The 20,967-nt window shown below is 38.1% G+C and overlaps 1 long non-coding RNA gene across 2 annotated transcripts in view; it reads left to right on the top strand.

Moving 5' to 3' along the window:
• The window catches only part of LOC126961340 (uncharacterized), a 51,463-nt gene extending 31,606 nt beyond the window's left edge, over positions 1–19,857 (top strand). For both annotated transcript variants that reach the window (XR_007728271.1, XR_007728272.1), the window contains exons 2-3: positions 11,185–11,263; positions 19,700–19,857. This is a non-coding gene — a long non-coding RNA (uncharacterized LOC126961340). The remainder of the gene's footprint in view (positions 1–11,184; positions 11,264–19,699) is intronic.
• Positions 19,858–20,967: the final 1,110 nt, after the last annotated feature.

The raw sequence follows: 20,967 nt of genomic DNA, 5'->3' as shown, positions 1-20,967 counted from the left end.
TGGACCTCTTCTGGAGTTCGGTAAGTACCCAATATCCACTCACCTTAGTGCTATTCTCTTTCCAGAATGACTTTCTCTAGTCACGTGTCAGAATTGAACATCTGCTTCCTGAACTATCAAGATGCACTGAACTACTCATTTGACTCAAACGGAAAGATTATCAGAGCAGCTTGTCAGCTCTCTTTCTAACTTCAGATATTATTTGTCACCTGGCCTTTTGTCACTGACCTGACTGACAATGAATGTTTTTCCTGGTTTTCACCTCTGCTGAAATCAGGGCTTCCATTGAATGTTATGCTAATACCACGCTTATGATTATGGCCACAGTGATTGTGGATTATGGTGTTTATGGCAACTCAAATATTTCAGGCTTCTTTCTTCAGTGTACATGACAGGAGCACACTTTTTCTGTTTCTTTAAAGTTGAGCATGTGATTTACTTTATCCAACAAAATGAAGTGGAAATGATGATCATTACTTCATAGAAGAAACTCAATTTGCATCATGCTCATATTCCTACTATAATTACAGTGTAAAACCTTATAAAGAGAAGGGTACTGTTGGCTTGGATACCTGGTTGACATGTAAACCAAAAATAAAATTCTTAATGCCCCAACCATACGAATGGGCTCATCCTCTCAGCCAAGGGCATTCCAAAGTTAACCTGAAAAACTAGTTGAGGCTCTGGTGGGAAGTAAGGGTCAGATATGCCTCATTATACTCTCTTCCATTTTGGAATTCCGGAAAACCTAACTGGCATTAACATCAACACAGACCTGAAGTCTAATAAGAAACATTTTGTCTATTCTCTTTGACGCCTGTTACCCGAAGGCTTCATCTTCATGGTGAAACCTTATTGTAACCCAGACATTACTTTTTATTGATAATAACTCTTTCAACCAATTGCCAATCAGAAATATTTTAAATATACTTATCACTTTGAAGCCCCATATTTCAAGTTGAGCTGTCCTTCCAGGTCAAACCAATGTAAATCTTACATGTACTGATTGATATATTATGTCTCCTTATAATATATAAAAGCAAGCTGTACTCCCACCACCTTGGGCACATGTCGTCAGGTTCTCCTGAGGCTGTGTCACAGGTGTGTCCTTAACCTTGAGAAAATGAAGTTTCTAAATTGATTTAGACTGTCTCAGATACTTCGGGGTTCACAGACTACTGTTTGGGTCACAGTATAAGAAAAAAAGAAACTTAAAAAAAAAAATGTTAAAAACTGAAATGTGTTGTTCCCTATTGCTACGGCATAACCTTGCCTATCCTGATTAATACAGTGACTTTAAATAAATTACACTGTCTCTGTAAGCTAGCTACAGTTTATTAATTTGTTAAAGAAGGTAGTTGGACTAACTTATCACTTATGTTTCTTTTATCTCTGTGACATTCAGGGACTTTACATCTTGACTGACAACATCCAGGCAAGATGTTGACCCACTGTTTATTCCCCTTGGAATCTTTCCACAAAACTTGGGAATGTCTAAGATATGTGTCTAGATAACACCCAGTATCAATAAAATGAGACAGCTGGCTAAATAATTATAAAGTGTAATTAGGATGTGTAATCCAGATGCTCAAATACTATTGTCAAATGTCCAAATAAATGCCCATCATAATTTGTAAGTTGAGATTTTTCTTTCTCTTAAAATGATTTTTACTGACTGTCAAACTAATTGTGGAGAGCCCGTAATGCAAGTGCCACATTGTTTTATTAGAGACAAGTGAACATTGTGGGAAGTGTTTGTGAAACCAAGCATGCGGGATAGATAAATAATACAGCAAAGGAATATCAGATTCGGAAGAACAATTTTTCAACTGGGAGCACCTTATTAAAATCTAGTGTTTATAATATTTATAAATATGGTTGAATATGTTTTTATACTTAATGTCATCTTCCTTTTGAAACAAAGAATAATATCATGGAGAAAATCTATTTGAAGACTTCCCTGATTTAATTATTTTACAGTAGATTCCACGCAGAAATTTTGAACTCAGACTCATCAAGATGGAAATGTTGATTTTGCCATTGTTAGTAGTGTGACATAAACTTTGTCAGTCTTACATCCTTGAATTGTAAAATGAACATAATGTAAAGTATATTCAAGATGGTTTATGAATAAAATTAAAGTATCATGTATAGTGACTAACATAGCATCAAACCCTCAATTGGAAATAGCTATTTCTGTTGTCAGCAGTATTGTCATCATTGTTATCATCACCATCACCATCATCAACAGCATCTTCATCCCTATAGAACAGGCACATGTGCTTGCTTTTGATGACTTTACTGGGCACTGGTAACACATCCTGTAATATCAGATTCTACTGACATCAAACAACCACAGGGTAAGATTCACTGCCCTTAATGCTGCACTCTGTCATTTTCAGCATGACTGCACCCACAGATATCACAGGGGCTTTCTCATAAAACCCAGCGTAGTAAGTTAATCAACCTTCGGGAGGTATTAGAGGACAGAATGGATGTACATTTCAAAGGAGCTTTATCCCTGAATCGTTCCAAATCCCATGTCTGAGCAATTTTCTTCTCTACTACAGTTAAATTATTGGTCAAAATTTATTGAACACCTTTTACTTACTCTGGTTCTAAAATAATCCTTGTTAGCCCTCATCAATTTAGCAAATGCATCCCTCTCTTTCTAAGGCTCTCTGTCTGTGAAAGGGGAGGAACTGCATTTCACCAGAGCTGTGAAGATTTAAGAATTTCAATGGTGGCACCTCCCAGAATTTGAAGGGTCTCCCCCTTTGAAGGAGGAATCGGGAGTCATCAATGCTTATCATGGATAAATTTTAACTGGCTTCAACATGGTTTAATTATAATAGTTAATAATTATTGATTATTTACTATGTGCCAAGTACTACTAAGTGCTTTAGATAGATGAAATCATTATATTACATAACATAAATCATGACAGCCTCATGAGTTATAGTGTAGTGTCATCTGCCTTGTTAAACTGCTGAAACCAGTACAGTAGTTTAAACAACCTTCCCAAAGTCTTTTAGCTGGTAAATGGAAAGGAGAGTTGAGATTCAAACTTGGCTTTCTAATGCTATATCTTATACTTTAATCTCTGTCCCAAATATAGGAGATGGTTGCTGGTATACTCTGTCCCAAATATAGGAGATGGTTGCTGATGGAAGCAGAGGAAACAGACAAATTCAAATCCAAGTGGCTGGGCTCTATTATCAGACTTGAGCTTCATGTGAATGATGCATATTATTATAATGCAATTTTTTTCATCTTAAGAAATGTTATGCTAGATACTAAAAACCTGATACGTCTCTTAAATTTTGAGTCCAAGGAAACTCCCTGGGGGTTATGGAGGAGATGTATAATTTATAGATAATTCATTAACTCTAAGTTCTCAGTTGGATGCTTATTTTCAAGTATCTTTTAGATTATTGCAGGACACATTGCATGAAGTCAGGGATGTCTGTTTTGTTTGCTGATATATCTCTATGCGTAAAGTAGTTATTTGCATGTAGTAGGGGCTCAATCAATATTTGTGAACTTAATGAGTGCATTATCTCTAGTTTTGGGGCACATCTTTTCCCATTTGCAGCTTCTGCTAACTTCCCTTCATGCTGGTTGTTGTCCTCCTGTGGTTTGTAAGATGTGACCATGAGCTCATCTTCAGGGAGTGCTAGGTGAGCTGGAAAACTGTCTGAGCCCCCAGTTGTGTGGCATCCCTTCAGATAGATCTGTGTTTATCTCTGATTTGGAGGGCTGAGAAAGCACATACTTCATTGATCTGGGAGCAGTTTTTAAATACTATCTTTTGATATTACAGTTTCCTTAATGTGCAGCATGAATTGGTATCCCACAGACTCTCACAGGACAGCCCTGGGTTTAGTCACATCAAGCATGACTGTCAGCTTTCTTGCTACTTTCTTGGGCCAGTGAGTAGAAGTTTTGTTTTCTCATTTTGCATAAAGCCTGGACACTTGTGCTTTTGATCACAAGTAGACAGCTCTGCTAATGGTCCTGGTGTGCTCAGAAGCCATGGCCTATACTCCTTGATCTTTCCTGATGTTAAAGATCCATCCCTCAGGCTTAAAACTTTATATTTGGTTTTGATTTCCCTATAAGTTCTTTAATTTTGTCATCTCCTTACCAAAGTGCTTACTCTTTATTCCTTTATTGGATTAGTTTTACTGTGTATATAAAAAATAAATTTTGGTTAGGCCTTCTCTACCATTATATAGGTTTTAGCTTAGAGAGAGAATTCCCGTGTCAGCTCAGTTCATTATGTTGAATGAACTCCTAAGCTGCACTTTGCATAATAGGAACCTTGCTTGAGATCACAGTATTAAAATTAACAGTTTTCTTATAAGTTGCCACCGCAACCCAACTCTGGTCTCTTGATGGTTGGGGCTGTCATGTCCGTGGAGCCCAGTACCAGCATATCACAGGACACGGAAACATGTGAAATTTGGAAAGTGAGCATTTACCCATTCATTTTCATTCATTCTTCATGATTTCTTGGTCCCTATTTCCTACCTCTATTGCAACCCCCCCGCCATTTCCCCAACCCTAACAGACTCAGGAATATGTCCCGAAGCCTCGTGTGTTTTTATTCTAATGTTCTGCTTCTCCAAACTAAGTTTCAAAATATCATCTCCTGTTGTGCCATCCCTGTACTCCCCTTAACTCTTCCTGACCTACAATTTTTGTTTGTTTCTACAATCACCCATGGTTTGAAAGATCTAGTATTTGTGGTGCTGTATTTTGGGGCATTGCTAGTCAGGACCTAGTACTCTCTTGATGAACTGAGGCAAACTAGATTCTGAAGCAGAACAAGAACTTCTATGTTGCATTGGATATTAAGGATGAATGGCAAAAGGTGAGTCCAGACAGCAGTTAGTAGTCCATGAACCATGCTTAGGACAGAAACTCTAAAAGTAAAAGTACTGAGGATATGGGGACTCAAACACAGAGAAGGAGACTAAAGTCTAGTTGTTAGAACCATGGTATACAGTTAAGGTTCATGTAGCAGAAAATGAGTTGACAACTGAGTTAACTAAAGTTTTTTTGTTTGTTTGTTTTTTAACTCCTTTCTACGTACAGCAGGATATGTGCACATATGATAAATGGAAAGGTATATAGAAAATATACAAAGTGCATATTTGTATGCATGAGTATGTCCACATATGTGCATTTTTTCTTTTGAGATTTTTGTGGCTAAGCTTTCAGGCAGTGATAGATCAGACTGGCCTGCATAGTGGGAGAAGGAAGCAAAGCCTGGAAATAGGTCAGATGGGTCCCGCTACGTGCAATGGAGAATTCAGCAAGGCAAACACATGATTCCTTGTTTCTTACTTCCAATCAGAGGTAGCTAGAATGACTTGGGTGTGACTGGAAAAAGCCCCAGCTGGAAACAAGGAAGAATTGCCTTTATATGTGGATTGAAAAGAAGAAATTGAGGGTATTTTTACCCTCCCTGCCTGCCCTGCTTTTACCAGGGAAACCTTATTAGGTTGTTACAGTCTCAGCAGATAAATCTGAGAATTCATTTTTATTTATATATGTTTGCTCGGCATTTCCTGTGATAGACTTCAGTTGTAAAAAGAGTTATAAATGCTGTTTTTACTGCCCTGTATCTGTGTTATTTCAGAAGGGCCCATGGAGACCTGATTCCAAAAGGTCTTGTTATTAGATAGAGGTCTGCGCCTTGTTAGCTGCAGCCCAGAGAATTCTTGATTGACATTCTGGAGCTGTTCCAGTTACCCAGAGCGGGTCAGGGGAGGCAACACGCTGAGGCTGTAGCCCTACTTGTGCACTTGTACACAGCCAGGCTATGGAGTTCATATTCATTCATTCATTCATTCATTCAACATGAGGGTGAATCTGAATCTAATTCTACATATACTGCCTACCTATCTATTATCTATCTAGCTATCTGTCATATCTTCTATTAGGATCCAAACTGCTTTAAGCGTGTGGGATATAATAACAGAACGAAAAACAGAACACAACAAAAGTCGCTGCCCTGGTGGAGCTGACATTGTTATGAAACTTGGGGAAAGATGTCATAAACTATGATATCACTTGTTCGATACATGATATAATTTCAGCTAGAGGTTACTGTGATGAAAAAAAAATAAAGCAGTTCTGTGGTGGCTTGAAGAATGATGAAGGTAGAAAAGGTTGTTGGAGGGCAGGAGGCTGTTTGAGCAACGTTGACCAGAACAAGCTTCTCTGAGGATATAAAATTTCCCAGGAAATTTGTGGACTTGAGAGAGCAAGCCATGCAAACCCATCTTCAAAGCAGAAGGGAGAACACAGTAGAACGCTCTGGGGTGGGAGCATGCTTGACATTTTAAAATTAAAACAAGATAGCTGCAGTGGCTAGAGTGCAGTGACCAACCAACCGCTAGGAGGGCGTGCGTAGGAAGATGCAAGATGATGTAAAATGATACAAGACCTTGGAATAAGTTTTAAGAAATTTCAGTTTTATTCTGAAGATAAATGTTTAGAGCAATAAAACAACATGAACAGATTTATAATTTTAAAGAAAATTATAATATTTGAATGAGACTGTAGAGAGGAAACCAATTCAGAGGCTATGACAGTGATTCAGGTGAGAGATGATGGTGGCTTGGGCCAGGGTGGCAGCAATGAAAGTGATGAGTAGGTATTTCTTACTGGATGTTTTGAAGGCATACATGAAAGCCTTATCAGATTGCATGAGGGGTGTAAACAAATAGAGGATCCAAGGATAATTCTTAGTGGGGTGTGTGTGCGTGTGTGTGTGTGTGTGTGTGCGCTTGGCCTTGAATGCCTGGTTGAAAGGTTACCATATATAGAGGTGGAAATATTGGAGATCAGTAAGTTAGGGAGAAAAGTTGACAATCAGCTGTGCACATATGGTATTTAAAGACACATGATTCAGTAGGATCATCTAGGGTGTGAATGTGAAAGGAGAGAATAAAAAGTTCAAAGTCAATCTCTGTAACTGATCTACATTTAGAGGTTGGAAAGGGGGAAAAGATCCAGGAAAGGAGGCTGAGATAGAGTATCCTGAGATTAACAACCAAGCAGGGAGTTTGCTGTTCTGAAATTCAAGTGCCCAACGTGTATCAAGGAGCAGAGTAATAAGCTGTGTTAAAATCTGCTCTAGGGTCAATCTAAAAGTGAAACTCAGCCACTTGATCTAGCTACCTGGAAGTCATCAGTAATGTTCAAACACCTCTGTCTGTGAAATACTGGTGACGAAAACCTGAACGGAGCAGGTCAGGTGAGAGAAGGAGGTAAGAAAGTAAAACAACTCAGCAGCTCTTTCACAATGTCTGCTATAAATTCAGAGTAGGAAATAGGATGGAACTTCAGTTTTTGAGTCCCTTCATTCTATAGACCAATTTAATCTAATATTAGAGAGTCTTTCTCCTCTTCCTCCTTTTTCTCCTCCCCTCCTCTTCCTCCTTTTCCTCTTTCTTCTTTATGTGGAAAATTAAGGTTAAATTCTCAGCCCAAGGTCATAAGATGGGTAACTGGTAAAACAAGGTGCGAAGCCCGATTATCAAATTCTATTTCATTTCCGCTACAATAACGCAGGAAACCTACATTTTTCTTACAGGAATACATTTACAGGAAGAGAGACTAAGGATGATATCCTTTCCATGTATCACTTCATATTTTCTCCATTCTCCTATTCATCCTCATATCTCGTTCGCCCAGAGGCTTAATGTCCACCTATGGACTGATTGACCTGAGGTGATGAAGCAGGTTAGGGTGAATACTTTGGGTTTTAAAAAATTATGTTAATATAATTATGTTATTTCCCCACCTTTCTTCTATCTCTCCCTGTCCTCTCCTCCCTCTCATATAGTGTAGTAATTTGTCTGAAAACCTTTTCTCCTTAATCTTCCACTTTGTGTTTGAGAGCTGGTGCGTGCAGAGTTCGCAGGTAAAAGCTTAGCCTTTTGGGAGCCATGGATCCCCAAATAAGGTGCTCATTGGCGAACTGTACCATAATGGTTCCTCACAGCACACCACGCCAGCAACTCAGGGATCAACTACTCCCCGAACAGCAGTATTATCTGACGTGATGAATCATTATAGTTTCATTACAGCCTTTTGAGTCAATGATGTGGGAAGAATGGGCTATCATTTTTAGCCCTTCGGGAAAAGAGCTATTTTGCTTCCCCAATGGCGCCTCCTTCCATTTCATCCATATCCGCTATTTTTGACTTTCTCCCTCAGGCCCTAGTACCTCTACTGTGCTATAACCCCCAAGAAACCACATATGTTTGATTATTTATTAGTGACATTGCTATTGGCTTAGCATCTTCCAGTACATTGGCTTTGCATCTTCCAGTACATTTGCTGTCCACTATTTTTGACTTTCTCCCTCAGGCCCTAGTACCTGTACTGTGCTATAACCCCCAAGAAACCACATGTGTTTGATTATTTATTAGTGACATTGCCATTGGCTTAGCATCTTCCAGTACATTTTGCTGTGAGGAAAAGAGCACTAAGCTGAAAAACCAGAATAGATGTCAGTCAATGGGAGTCTGGTAATGAAATATATTTGTAATTTTAGAACAGTGAGTATTTCATGTTGATTGATGGGTTGGTTGGTTGATAGATGTAGACATAGATACAGATAGGCACAAAAACACACATACATGCATATGCAGAAACACATATAAATATATGTATTGTCTGTCTATCTATCTATCTATCTATCTATCAATCATCTATCTACCTACTACAATTTGCATCCTCAGAATCTTAGTAGAGGGATGTTTGCTAGGAGAATGCATTCAGTCTAATGCTTCTTTATCTGAAAGTTTTAATCGTATTAGTGTCCCTGCCTGCTCCACAGTGTTAGTGTGAGACTTGACAAAGTCATTTGAGAATATTATATATAGAAGTCCATGTGTGTACCTCATCAGTTTATTCATTTAAACTATAGAGATTCAATAGAAATTTCTTCAACAGACATTTCTGATCATCTGTTATCTGCCTGGAAATATGCAGGGCTCTAGAGATAAGGACTCACACGCTCAAGACCCTCAAAGTCTAAGTGGCGAGTATAAGATTTCTTCTGTTGGGCATGGAGTTAATTTTGGTTAATCTCCAGATCAAGAGTAAATTCAACTGAAAGACCCAGAGATTCTAGTGACAGACTTTTACTTGCAATAAAAAGGATATTTGGTAGTTTTGGGCAGCCTTTGAAATACAGTTGGGTTCATATTTGTATCTCATCAAATACATATTCCTTTAAGTTTCTTCTACTAAGAGTAAAAATAGCAACTCTTCATAGTTGTAGAGTGCTTTAATCTAGTGCTTTCACATAATAAGTTTATCTGATGTTCATGGTGATCCTGAAATTTTGTTATCCTACTTTTACATATGAGGAAGTGATCTCAGAATCACGAAGAATCTTGCATAAGGAGGTTAAGTTGATAGTGAAGTTGGAATTGGGTCTGGGGTGTCCTATGCTATCCTGGACATTGATCTTGTACCTACTAGACCCTAGAAGAGCCAGAAGGTCCCGGGAAGTTGGGTGGCTGGGTGAGAAGGGACATTCATGGGGCTTGAGAAAGTGGCTATTTACTAACATAACTAAATTATTTTAATAGCTTAACAAATTATGTAACCATACCAGAGAGAACTGTCTTATCTCTTTCTAAGTCAATTATTAAAAATACAAAAATCTCAAGAGTAAAAACAGATAATAAATATGTCTCCATGTGTATTTTATCACAATCTTAGTACATTTCTAGGATCAAGCAAATTTTGGAAACAGTAGCATTGATTCAGTGTGGGTTCTGGAATTAGATTGCCTGTTTAAATTCTACTCAGGTAACCTAAGGAAAATCATTTAACCTTGTTAGTTCTCATTTTATTTATTCGTGAATTTGGAGTAATTAAAGTGACTATCTTATAGGGTTCAAAAGATCAAGGTTAACCAATCTATGTAAAATTCTAAGCACAGTCACTACTGGATCCCTGTGAACAGCCAGTAAATGTTGGCTATAAAAATATAATGTTAGCTGTATAAATGTCTGTCTTCTAATGCAGCTTTCATCCACATTTATGGAGTGTCTTTGAAGTTACATTTCTCACGTGAAGATGACTCACTGTCCTTTAGTTACTGGGACATGTTACGTGACTTGTTCACCAATGGTAAAAAGTAAGAATTTGGAGTAGCTATTGTTAAGCTAGTTGGAGAATCTGGAAAGAAGGTTTATTATTGTCCTCCCACTTAGAAAAAGTACATATGAGCCAGCAAATAAAGTCCTTTATATAATTTTGAGAGGTTCACAGCTTCCTGAGTCTGATTTATTAGATTGGAAAGATATTTTAGCTGCCAACTCATCTCCCATACAATTCTAAAGATGAGCAATGTAAAAGCTAAGACTATTGGGACATGTCTCAGTTTGGGATCTGTGGTCAGTGGAATAGTGGTTTCTACAACAGTGTCTATGTTCTAGTGTTCTTGGGACCTGTGAGTGTGTTACCTTGTCTGGCAAAAGGGATATTGCAAATGTGATTGAATTAAGAACCTTGAGATGGGAGATTATCCTGGGGAGTGTGTTTTTACGGCTACAGTAATTTTCCTTCTGTGTTGTTGGAATCCATCTTCCATAATGATTTAGAAACCACTCTCCTAGGGTCTCAACCCCTAATCCTCCTGTCAGAGAAGAAACTTTGAAGAGGAGGATTAATGGGATAAACTACAACCACACTCCTCCATTAAGTCTCAGGCCTCAGTAGGTATTGTCATTCCCTCCCATCAATTCTAGCCTCCTCTCTCAGCGACCACCTTTGCTGACTTACATAGCTAGTAGCATGATCCGTATTGTCATAACTGAGGAGTCTAAGCTCCTGGTCCTCATGTCCTTTGTAGAGTGAGGTTTCTGTCCCTACCTGTTTACAGTCACTGTACAGTCAACTGATCAGGATATTACAAAGAAGCACCGAAGTAGATTGCCTGCATTCTACACATACTCTTTTTTACCCCATCTCAGGTAATGGTAGCCCTAACTCCTTCTGATAACAAGAGTCAATTATTGCTGGTAAATGGGGACTCCTCTACTTGCCTGCACATCCTTGGGAAAAGGAGTGAAGTACCCAGGTGGCAGCCACAGCTTTTAATTCAGTGTGACTCAAGAGGGGGCCCTGGTGTATGCTCTCTTTCAGATCCAGGACCTCCAACTCAATAGTCTGGAATTGCAGGAAGGAGAAGCACAGATTTCCCCAGGGGTCACTAGAGGTCATGGTAAGTGAGGCCACACCTGCTTCCATCACTTGGTTCCTGAACCCGTGTATCCTTCCTACGGAGTACACAGCACAATATAAAGGCCTCAGATACATCCTGGATGATTGCATTCCATCTTCACAGGGTATAACCTCTGAGCTGATGTCTCAACTGTGTCTTCAGCAAGCTGTTCCAGAAATGCATCAGGCCAGCAACTTCCTGGTAATGTGTTATGTAATATCAAACTGGATCTATTGATCATCACTTCATTCCTAAACCTCTGTTGAAATGTTGATTCTCTTGCTCTGACTTTATAAGAAATCCTGTGCTAGTGGATGGAACACTCAAAACAACCTTGGATTATGATACCATCTGAGCCCTATGGGCAGGAATGACAAATCTATAAACAGAATACATTCTATTTCTTTGTGAATGAACCACTGGGTCTTTCTAGGATAGACCAATAAACTGAACTTAACATCAAGTAATTGTTTAGGTTTTACGAGGAATGGTGCCACATAGGGGGCTCACCCTTGCTCTCTGTTGTAGGTTGGACATTTGGCAGTGGAGGTAGCTACATCAGCCTTGGGAATGGAAAACCTATGCTATTGGGGCAATGCATAGCTTCTATTTGTGCCACTGTGGATATTTATTGTATTGGGCCATCCTAGAAAGACCAGTGGTTAATTCACTGGCATGGTTACTGACTGAGACTGGCTGTTGCCAACTGTCCAAATTATTTTGTCTACCAACTTAGTACCCTAACTATGGTGGATGTTTTCTGAAGGTAGATACTAAGATACAATGCAATGATTTCCATAATTTATGAACACGCTATATATCTCTTATATGTATTTGCCATAACTTTTTGTCTCTCACCTTGCAATTGTTTCCATCCAAGTCCTTGACCAGGTTCCCAAGTCATTCACCAATGCCAATAAATCCACACATATTCCAATCTTGGAACACTTCTTATTACAATGAAAGTGAATGACATGGTGTAATGCCTAAAGATCTACCCATTGGGAAGACTTTTCATTATCACTGTTTTACAAGACCACCTCTGAGTGAGGCTGTAATGCAGCCAGGTTCCATTTTTGGCTTATAGCCATGTACTGAGCTGTACATCTGTTAACCAAGCTCAAGTTTTTCCTTTCTCCATTCATAGGTCATTTAGGTACATTCTGATTCCTTGTTCCCTCCATTTTGTAAAATCTTCCCAGCAGGTTTGTATCAATTTTATTAATCCTTTCAAATAACCAAGTTAGAACCATTGACTTTTTTTCTGTTTTGATCTAATTTTTATTTTATTAACTTTCATTTATTTCTATTCTTATGATCTATTTTGTTTTTAATTTGCTTTTTTTGTATATACCTTAGATTATTATCTTAGATCACTTCACTACCTTTAACTTTTCTTCTTTTGTATTGTAGGCATTCAAAGTTATAAATATTTCTTAAAAATACTCATTTAGCAAAATCCTACAAGTTCTGACATTGTTACTATTTTTATCTTAAGTGGTCTATTATTTATTAAAAGAGGGTTATTAATTAATATAGTCATACCATCTATTTCACTCTTAATATTTTTGCTATATATTTTTCCATTTTAAAAATTATCAACCTATCTTTATATTTAACAATTAGTTTTTGTTAACAACCTGTTACTGAATCTTGCTTTGTATCTAATTTTACAACTTCTGCTTTTTAATTGGAATATTTTAGTTTCTTTAATTTTTAACATAAATATTGATGTGTTTAAGCTTAATTCCACAATGATTGCTACTTGTTTTACATTTTTTCCATTTGCATTTGTTTCTTTGCTTCTCCATTATTTTCTTCTGTTTTTGAATTGTTTGTTAATATTCCATTTTATTTCATTGACTTATTAGTTATTTCTTTTGTGTTTTGTAATATTTACTCCAGATGTTACAACATGTGTGTTTAACTTATAATCTTTCTTCAAGTAAAATTATGCTACCTAATGAAAAATGAAAGTTAATATGCTAGTACACTTCTATGTTACTTCTTCTACTCAGTCAGAACAAAGTCGAGGCATATGAGAGACCTCGTTTATAAACATGATCCTGAGGATGAGAGTTTCCTAAAATCATATACTCTAGGCACCTAGCCCACCTCATCCTAGATTGTACTCTCCTCTCTCTTCCTGCCATGTTTTGCCATTATTGTCAAATATTTTATTTCTACATATACTATGGACTCACAATAATTGTTTTTCTTGCAAGATTTAATAGTCAACCTCCAAAGTAATTTTATAAGTGTGTGTGTGCATGTGTGTGCGCACATGTGTGTGTGTGTGTGTGTGTAATAAAAAGGTATATTGACCCTTTTGGTATTTTTTTACTTCTTCCTATTGATCTGGCCTTCATATGGCATTATTTTTCTCTATAACAAATAATTTCCTCTTATCATCATTATATTTCAGATCAACTGTAGCCACATTTTCTCACATTCTATGTAACTGAAAATGTCTTTATTTTGCATTCCTTTTTGAGGAATGATTTTTGTATATACATCATTCTAGGTTGATTTTTTTTCTTTAAACACTTTAAAGATGTTGTGGTTTGACTACTTTATATATGATTCAGTTTGTATTAATTTTGCTTGTGATTTGCTTCTCTTCTTGATTCTGAAATTTTATGTGTTCCAAAAAGTTTGGAAAAGTATTGGAAACTTCTTGGTTCTCTCTCTTCTCTTCTTCTGGTACTCCAATTACATGACTTATATTATTAGAATTGTTCCAAAGTCTTGGGTGCTGGAGCTGTTTTTATTCTATCTTTTATCTCTCTTTGTACTTTAGGTTGGGTAATGCCTACTAGCCTGACTTCAAGTTCAGTGACCCTTTCCTCTGCTGTGTCCAAAATGCTTTGAAATCTAAGAAATGACATTTTAAAAAATTTCTAACAGTTTGTTTTCTCTTTTTATTAGTTTAATCTCTCTTTTGATACTCTCTTTGGAAATTTCTCTGCTCACACATGCCAACTTTTCTCATTAGATTTTTAAATACATTTTTTATACTTATTTTAAAGTCACAATGTGGTAATTCCAACTTCTCTGCCAACATTGGGCCTACTTCTATTGACTAATTTATCTCTTGCCCATGAGTTGCTGTTTCCTACCTTTTTCATATGTTCTTAATTTTAAATCAAGTGCCAGATATCCTGTGTAAGATATAGCTGAGAGTAAAGTAGATAATATTTACCTCGTCAAAAAGGGAATTTCCTTAGTTTCATCAGACTGCTGCTAAGGTGATTTGAGTTAAACTCTTCTGTAATTGAACTGAGTCAGGCCACTGTGTGGAGAGTGGATTAAGGATTGCGGAGTCACAGGGTGGCAGCAGGCAGGCCATGGGGAAGACTTTACTATTCTCCAGAAGAAAGAGAATGGTGGCTAACACTAAGGTGTTAGAAGTATACAGGAAAGTATTCAAATTTGTGACTAATTTCAGACTTGGGTGAGTGTGAGGCAGAAATCAGAGGACACTATAAATGAAATCTGCCATGCTTTGGGATAAAATAGATGTGCAGAGTGAGGAGGATGGAAAGATTGAGGAAGGATAACCACAGACTTCACCAGCTGGCTCTGCCTTTTCAGGGCAGGTTGCGCATCTCATGTCTTGTACAGGATTAAACGCAAGAGTTGGCACATACAGGTGGTAGGTGTACAACAAATGCTTACTGGATAGCACAAATTAAGCCTAATTTGAAATGTCTTTCAAAGTCTGTCCTAATAGCCCCTGAGCTCTCTTTGGCTGGTCACATTTACCAGTAAATTGCTGTAAATAAAAGATGCAAAATTATTTCAGGGGCAGCAGACACAATGAAGGTCCTGATTTTAATATCCTGTCAAGGAAACTGCCTCCAAGTAAAACTCTATGGCTTGTTTTACTTAATTCTGTTAGAAGAAAAGCTTTGCTGACCTTGATGAATCCTCACTTATAGTTCTGGGACATCTAAATATTTCAAGCCCCTGGTGCACACTATAATCCTGCCCAGTAAGTAGCAAATAGGTCTCAGTATTTTCTTTGCTCAAACTGCATTATACATTTCTGGACTCACAGATCATAACTCTGCAATCACTTGTTACCTATGCATGACAGGTAGGGAGATTAGCACAGAAAGGAACAGACAAAAATGCTTTCAGAGAAAGAAATTCATTCTCAGCAAGACAGAGGGTATTCAGGCAGTGATTTTCAGTGTCCAAAGATGAGAGAGGCAGGTGAAAACTGGATTGGGTGGGCAGGATCTGCTATTATTGAGCTGCTTTAAATTAAGCCCTTATATTCTCCCAACTACAAGCATGTTAGTCTGTTTTCACCCTACTATGAAGAACTGCCTGAGACTGGATAATTTATAAAGAAAAGAGGTTTAATTGACTCACAGTTCAGCATGGCTGGGAAGGCCTCAGGAAACTTACGCTTATGGTGGAATGCGAAGGGCATGCAAGGCACCTTCTTCACAAGACAGCAGGAAGGAGAAGTGCCGAGTGAAGGGGGAGGAGTACCTTACAAAACCATCAGATCTCATGGGAACTCACTCACAGTCACCAGAACAGCATGACAGTAACTGCCCCCATAATTCATTTACCCCCACATGGTCTCTCCTTTGACATGTAGGGATTATGAGGATTATGGGGATTACAACTCAGGATGACTTTGGGTGGGGATACAAAGCATAACCATATCAACTAGGTGTTTTTCTTGGGTTTTTGCGTGACTACTGGCTCCTTTTGGGGATGGCTTTCTGTGAATTCCTCAGACCACACACTGTTTTATCCGAATCTTTGTTTCCAAGTATTATGAAGTTACCTAGGGAGGTGTTGTTATTGGGCTCAGGGCATAGCTCTTTTAAGACCAGCAAAGGCACACTCTAAAGGAACTGCCATCTCTCTTACAAGTAAAACCAGCATCCTCAATGTTGTCCCTGAAAGACGTCATGATTTGAGGGATCTATCTTCTTACTATCTCCATCTCTGCACTGCCTTTGGCGGGTGGTGGGAGATGGGGTGGGGGGGTGTTGCTTCTTTGATTCTCTGGACCAAGGATGGTCATTAATATATTCTATATAATCATTTATACAGTGGAAACCAGGCTGAAACATTAAATTAGAGATAGTGAAGCCTTTGTGTTAACCAAAATACCAATGCATCAAGTCATACACAATTCCACAATGTGTTTTCAAGGTATGGCTTGCTTTCTAAGGCTTAGGGGCTAGAATTTTCTTCACATTAATAGACTCTCACTTATGTGTTAGGTGACATCTTAACACCTTCTCCCCAGAATATAAATATTTAAAGTCCTGATAGTCTCCACCTACAAAGAGGGAGGCAGGATCTCTCTTCACCATCTGCTGAAGGATTTCCTTGTGAGACCAGGGTTGCTTCCTACAATTCTGTCCTTATTTGAGAAAACAACACATACTATTCACCCAAATTAGGTTCTATCAATATGAATGTATCCAGAAACACACAGTTTAAATTCCAGATTTATCCTAGAGATACCACAGATGCTGCTAGGATGGAGACTGGCAAATATGCATGCCTGTTAGAGTGGAGCCCAGAACTCTAAGAATAGCTCCCATTAATGTAATCCAACTTATTCATAACAACTCCCTACATTGCTGTCTTCTAACTAACATTGACTGTCTTCTAATAAGGGTGTCAGTGTCCACTAGCTGAAAACTACAAAGTACACACAGTCCAACAATATTTATGAGTTGCTGAAGCAAAGGATACCACACACCATGCAATATGGTTTGGCTATGTCCCCACCCAAATTTCATCTTGAATTGTAGCTCCCACAATTCCCACATATCCTGAGAGGGACCCAGTGGGAGGTAATTGAATCATGGGGGCAGATTCACCCCATACTGTTCTCGTGGTAGTGAATAAGTCTCACGAGATCTCATGGTTTTACAAGGGGAAACACCTTTCACTTGGTTCTCTCATTTCTCTCTTCCCTGCCACCAAGTAAGATGTGACTTGCTCCTCCTTGCCTTCTGCCATCACTGTGAGGCCTCCCCAGTCATGTGGAACTATGAGTCCATTAAACCTCTTTCATTTATAATTACCCAGTTTCAGGTATGTCTTTATTAGCAGCATGAGAGTGGTCTAATACACCATGGAAAACTATGGGGACTCCCACTAGGAGGATGTTGAGAGGAGCTTGCTATAGAATTTGGGCTTATGTTAGTTGATTTTTGGGACAGTTCATGGAAGTGGGAGTTTGCTCTGTCGTGGGTTGTTGTCAGGAATTGGGGTGATACTGTGACTGGATAGCAATAATTTTGCTATCTTCCTGCTTCATGATTAATTCCTCCTGCTTCTTGGTTGCAGGATAAATTATTGAAACATCTGGCATTAAAAAAAATGGCTGTGCAACTGCATTTAAGACTCTGATCAGTAGACATTGACCAACTGTAACACAAGCAATTACCAGAAACAAAATGGTTCTTCATCTTTGTAGTAGTTCCTGAGGCTAGGAGGCTAGATGTTCAACCCCAGACCAAAAAACAAACAAACAAACAAACAAACAAACAAAAACAAATCTCAAAGTCCAGCTGTGTCTGTTCTGGAAAGTCAGGTGGATTTTTGTTTTATCCTAGCCCCAGTCTGTTCTATTCAACTTGCTTTTATATATATATAGGCATGGAAAGATGTGCTTCTAGTAAAACTCCTTGTCTAGCTGAAAGAACATTAAAGGCTATGTAATTATCCGTCACAAACTTTTGGTTGTCAGGTCTTCGGGAAAGTTGTTGTGTCATGTGAATTTTGCTAGGGTCATACATTAGTTTTGAATCCTTTTTTTTCTAATAGCATTATGCCTACCAGGAGAACTGGAACACAAGCTGAACCCTTCTTGGACAATGATGTGGCTACTAAGAGAACCATTTATATCTGCTGTATCAACATGAATGATCTTATTCAAGAAATCTATTCAGAGTTCCAGAAATTTCACTCTGTGCTCTCATAAACACTTTTCCTTTATAAATTACACTTATCACTGAGTACAGGCTACTGGACAGGTACATCTGTACAAAGATAGGAAATATAAATTGCTACCTAACTGAAAACCTTCTGCCACCTGTTTGGAGACACAAAAGCAGAAAGCAATGTATTTTATTTTTAAGGGAAAAAAGAGAACAAGCTCGGAACACCTACTCTGTGCTGCCCACTAAAATATTTTGCACTCATCTATTTTTATTCTCCAAACTACTTTATGAGGTGAGGTTCAAATGCTCAATATGCTATGAAAAGTAGGTAAAGTGGTCTCTGCCCTTTGTGTCTGATCAGTAAATTATGCTTTCTTTATTGGGAAACACTCATAATACCCTTTGAGAAACCTTCCTTCCCCATGTCCATAGGATCCTTATGGAGTTAATCTCCACTCTTTACTTGCTGGGTTGGGAATTTGCCCCAAATCTGGTCAATCAGAGGGGTTAGTTTGATGTGGCACATCAAACCCAAGTTTGTCTAATTAGCACGAGTCCAATAAATGTTTTTGGAACAAATAGGAAAGAGGCCTTTTCCTTGTGGATTTCTAGGCAATAGGGACAATGCAAGTATAGAGATACCAGAGACCATCATCTGAGAAGTCTTGCTGGAGATAAACAAAGAAAACAGAAAAACAAAACCATGATGAGAGCATGATAGTGAAAGTGTGAAATACGTGAATATGAATACAGCTCTGCTTAAGGCCTGTTTTCACTTAACTTCTCAGTTATGCAATCTAGGAAAATATTTATTTGTTTTTCCCTTAGCAATTTGGGTTGCATTTTTCTCTTGGGCAGGTGGAAAGGGAGAGGCTCATCCAGACAGAATTTCTTGCCTAAAAATAAAGTTAGAATTAGGACAACTAGGGTTTCACTGAGTCATTTTGAGTCAGAGACCCATTCTCTGCCAGGAGACATGGTAAAGGAGAGTTAGAATAAGTGCTCTGAAAACTCAGGGGAGAAGAAGTCTTCATGAAGAAGATACGAGTGATTAATAAAGATTTCATAAACTATGTTCAGTAGAATGTCCTTCGGTATTTTTCATTGTGATATCCCGTCCTTGATAATCGCAACTAAATTTGTCTTTCGTTGTGGCAGGAACACCATTCTAGGGACAAATACAGAATTATCCAAACCCTGGAGGCGATTCACATCACTCATGCTTTTTGTAACCACTGGATTTTGAAACAGTAAAGCCCATTCAAAAGCAATTTGTTTTAATTTTTGAATTATTGCAAGACAGGAGCAACATCTTTCATCACAGACCCACTAGTTCCCCAATGATTGTATCTCATTTTATTTTATATCTACAATATTTAGCATAGTGTCTGACATACAAAATATTCCCAATAAGTGTTTGTTAAATGATTGAGTGGATTAATTAATTCTACCAGTGGCATAACATCCAAACACCTGATTCTTATCTGTCTGCTATCAATTTCCCCAGAGTTCAAATAGTGCCAAGTCTTCTCATTGATAAATGAACTCATCGTTCTTTCCATTGTGGATCACATAACACCTGTCTTCCAGGAAAGGAAAGTCCAGTTCTCTAACAGCCTAAGTTTCCATTACCCTCACAAGAGCAAAGGTAGGTCTCTCCCCTAAAAGGCTATGAATAACAATATGCTCTCCCCTCATGATGCAAAGAGGGCAGCAGACTTAAAATATAAATAATGACCTGAAAGCAAGGTAATTTGGAACTATTTCATAGCTGATGAGCCATTATTCCCTGCTATCATCAATGCATCTAAAACAGGCTCTCCTATCACCTTGTTCAACCTCTATCATAAAATTAATTACTTCTGGATAGACCCCATTTAATTGCTCATAAAATTGATCTTACTTTTCAGATTTTATGGTAACTAGTATGTCATCAACAAAAGTGCCTAGAATAAATGGGATGCTTATTATCCACCTGGAAATAAAGTAAAATAAACCCATGATGGATGTAGGAGTCTTTGACATGTGTGTCTCTAGTACTGTAACAGATACTTGTAGACAAGTACACAATACCCCCAAAGATCTTTTCCTGGGTAGATTTTTTATTTTAAAAAAATTATAAAAAGGTACTTTGATTCCGTTAGAACATTAAATGCATTTCATTTCAAATAAGTATAAGGACTACTATTATTGTTCATGCATTTGTTCATTGGTTTATTTGATCTAGAGGCAGTTTGGGTATGGGAAGAACTTGTGATTTGGAGCTAGAAGAACCTGAATTCTAACCTCGTTTCCTGTATGTAATAACCACTTTCCTTGGAAAATTACCTTTTCAACCTTTTCTAAACTACAGGCTTATCCTCCGTAAATTAATGATTAGAATATTTATTTATTTCTTTTTTTTTTTTTTTGTATTTTTTGAGATGAGGTCTCACTCTGTCACCCAGGCTGGAGTGCAGTGGCATGATCTCGGTTCACTGCAACCTCCACCTCTCGGGTTCAAGCAATTCCCCTGACTCAGCCTCCCAAGTAGCTGGGACTACAGGTGCATGCCACCGTGCCTGGCTAAATTTTTTTTTGTATTTTTACTAGAGACAAGGTTTCACCGTGTGGGCCAGGCTGGTCTTGAACTCCTGACCTCAAGTGGTCTGCCTGCCTCAGCCTGCTGGGATTACAGCCATGAGCCACCACATCCAGCCAATAATATTTATTTCATAGGGTGTTGTTAAATTTAAATAAGATGATGAATACAAAACACCTAATAAAGGTCCTGGT

This window comes from Macaca thibetana, chromosome 8 (genome assembly GCF_024542745.1).
Source record: "Macaca thibetana thibetana isolate TM-01 chromosome 8, ASM2454274v1, whole genome shotgun sequence".
Classification (NCBI taxonomy): Eukaryota; Metazoa; Chordata; class Mammalia; order Primates; family Cercopithecidae; genus Macaca; species Macaca thibetana.
Note: the sequence above shows the minus strand (reverse complement) of the source record. Positions and strands in the feature narration are given on the sequence as shown.